At 31.1% G+C, this 791-nt stretch overlaps 1 protein-coding gene across 1 annotated transcript in view; it reads left to right on the forward strand.

Annotated features, from left to right (window-relative positions):
• LOC100169341 (alpha-catulin) overlaps positions 1 to 791 on the forward strand; it is a 47,318-nt gene that overhangs the window by 37,232 nt on the left and 9,295 nt on the right. The window lies entirely within an intron of this gene.

The raw sequence follows: 791 nt of genomic DNA on the forward strand, positions 1-791 counted from the left end.
GTGTTGTCTCCGTCTTACACAAGCACGACATACCAAATTGTCGTTCACTATTCTTAATAGTGTGCTGTTGGTTTTTATGGCGATAGGGTGAAATGACCTATTATCAAACTTTTAGTTATGAACATTTTCTGGGTCTTAGCGTGGCGATTTTTTAATATTTTAATTTTCAAGCGAGATATGAGCATTTTTAATTTTTGATATTTCACATACCCTTATTTTTCTCGAAAATGAAAATATCGAAAAATCGCCCACTCTATGACCCAAATAATGTTCTTACCTAAAAGTTTGATAATAGGTCGATTCACTCTAATATCAAAACTAAGAGCTCACTATTGAGAATAGTGAACGACAATTTCCTGTGTCGTGCGTGTGTAAGACAGAAACAACACCCACGGTGTAGCGTCATCTTATAGGGTCCGTATTACAATAGTTAAAATAATGTTAAACCGCGGAATTCGACTGGTAAAATTTAAACTATGATTGTAAAACGGGCCCTAAATGTCTAAGTCGGTTATAATAAACAAAGTATATAATAATTACTATTTAATTTATAGTTATTATTCAATATTAGATATAAAAATTGATAAAATATTTACTTCTGTCATACTATTTATTACGTAAGACTTAGTACTCAATAAAAACTTGAAAAACATCGTTTATGTGTATAGCAGTCGATACAGGCAAAGTTCAAAATATTTTCAAAAGTTCATGAATATTTGGATAACCTCTTTATCACAACATCTAAAGCATGTAACCCACAATGTTTTCAGTCACTAAAAAATAAACCCATG

This window comes from Acyrthosiphon pisum, chromosome A1 (genome assembly GCF_005508785.2).
Source record: "Acyrthosiphon pisum isolate AL4f chromosome A1, pea_aphid_22Mar2018_4r6ur, whole genome shotgun sequence".
Taxonomy (NCBI): domain Eukaryota; kingdom Metazoa; phylum Arthropoda; class Insecta; order Hemiptera; family Aphididae; genus Acyrthosiphon; species Acyrthosiphon pisum.